Here is a 2,500-nt window from a genome sequence, read left to right as displayed (position 1 = left end):
CACCCGGCCCTATGCACTGCAGTATGCCAGGTAGCCTATCCATCATATCAGCCAATGTCAGGGGTTTTCAGACAAACATTTGGGATTTAACATATAGATTTATGATCCCACACACCCCTGACATCATTGCTACCATTGAGACATTCCTCAATCATGATGTCCCTACCACATTTGGGAAAGTGTATGGCTACACACGCTGGCACCAACGTGATAGGGCGATTGGCACCTTTGGTGGCATCGCTGTCTGCTTTCGTGAGAACCTCATGGTTCAGGTGATCTCTGTGGACATCCCTGATCATCTTGAAATTATGTTCCTTAAGATTCATGGAGAATCACCCATCTGATGTGCGTGTGCTACAGGCCCCAGTGGCAAGGCCGAGAGCCCCTTACCTATCTGCAGTCACACATTAATGCTCTCCTACAAAAACATGAATGCAGCCATGCAATCATTGTCAGTGACCTAAACCAATATCTTGTCACCAGGGCATTTGATGAATTGCTAACAGTGCAGTGACAAATCATGTGGATTTTGCTACCCACATTTCAGGTTCCTCACTTGACCCTTTTATCAGTGACCTCAGCCCCGACATAATTCCGTGTAGCCAATTGGGGACTGTTGGATCCTCAGACCACTTTGCTGTTTACACACAGGTGACAACAAAAGTGGATCGAGAGGAAAATACAATTAGAACAAACTGGCTTTGGAATAAAGGCAAATGGACCAGTATGCACCACAAGCTCAGGCAGGTTAACTGGGATAAAATATTGAGTGGCGATATCAATGACCAGGTTTTCAATATTAATGATGTCTTATTAACACTACAGAGACGATTTATACCTAGTCAGAGATACAAATGCAAAGCAGGAGATCAACCATGGTTGGTTATCAGTGTCGCACTGCTACTGACCTGAAAAGTAGAGCCTGGTATTGATATGAGCAGCACCCAACCAACCACAACAAACAACTGCACAGGATGGCTTGCAAGATCATGCATCATGTGCAAAAGAGAGCGACAGAGAAATGGAAAAATGACCTACAACAAAAACTGTCTGGTCACATTCAGTCCAATAAAGTCTGGTGGACTTGTATAAAGCAACAACAAGGCCTGCTTCAGGATAACACCATACCACCATTAACAAAGCCTGATAAAACCACTGCAGTCACGAGTGAAAAAAAGGCCCAGGTACTTGCCACTCACTTTGCAAGCAAAATGAGTGTCCCTGACCTAGATCTAATTCCCCCATCTGTCCCTCTCTACACTAAAGCCATACTAAAGACCATCAGCATTAAAGATGACGAAATCAAGAAAATCCTTTGTCATTTACACATGAATAAAGCTATGGGTGGGGACCAGATAGGTCCCTGTCTGCTCAAAGGTTGTGCTGACCAATTAACAGAGCCCCTGTGTAGGCTTTTCAACAACTGTTTGCAAAGGAAGCAATGGCCTTGTCTGTGGAAATCTACTAGAGTAGCAGTGATACACAAAAAATCTGCAGCGATGGATCCTAACAATTATAAGCCCATATCTCTATCTGTTGTTAGCAAGATATTTGAAACTATAATTGCTGAAAAACTCACTAGGCACTTCGATGGCCACTGATTATTGAATGATAAACAGTTTGGCTTTCGGGCAGAGAGATCAGCCTCTGACCTACTTCTCGTCCAGTCATCGTCAAGCCTTAGATGATGGCCAAGACACATGTGATCGCACTAGACATCGCTAGTGCGTTTGACAGGGTGAGGCACCGTGGCATCATCAGCAAACTAAGGAGCTTCGGCATCAGTGGGGATCTCCTGGATCTTCTTCAAAACTATCTCCATGGAAGATCACTTTCCGTGGTGGTGAACGGCCACTCCTCCACTGAATGCCCCATTAGTGCCTCTGTGCCCCAAGGTAGCGTCCTTGGGCCTCTGCTTTGGAACGACTTCTTTAATGACATCCTGCAACTCATACCGGAGGCATCCGCGTATACTAACGACTGCATGATGTCATTCATATGTAAGCGAGACAACCATCAGCGAACAATAGTGCCCATCAATCAGACCCTTCAGAACCTTGTGGCGTGGAGCCGGAGATGGCAGGTGACACTGGCCCCGGAGAAGACACAAGCGATGCTCATCTCCCGTCGGAAGGACCTGGCCTCCTTACCCTCTCCAAACATCCTCCTCGACAGCAAAAGATTGTCTCTACAGGATTCCATCAAGATCCTCGGAGTAGAGTTCAATAGCGGCTTAACACATATGCGCCACGTCCAGCAGGTGGCTAAGACAGCTGCATGGAAGCTTGGATGCATACGTCGCATCAGCCACCTCCTGGACATGCCTGGTGTAGCAGCACTCTACAAGTCGCAAGTTCGCAGTCTTGTGGACTATATTCTGCTTGTGTGGTCTGCCTGTCCGCCTTTATATCTTCTGCTGGATCAGGTTCAGAGGAGGGCAGAAGCAATCATACACTACAAAACTCAGGAACCGCTGGATATCACACTTCAACCAATGCAA

This window comes from Penaeus monodon, chromosome 8 (genome assembly GCF_015228065.2).
Source record: "Penaeus monodon isolate SGIC_2016 chromosome 8, NSTDA_Pmon_1, whole genome shotgun sequence".
NCBI classification, from domain to species: domain Eukaryota; kingdom Metazoa; phylum Arthropoda; class Malacostraca; order Decapoda; family Penaeidae; genus Penaeus; species Penaeus monodon.
Note: the sequence above shows the minus strand (reverse complement) of the source record.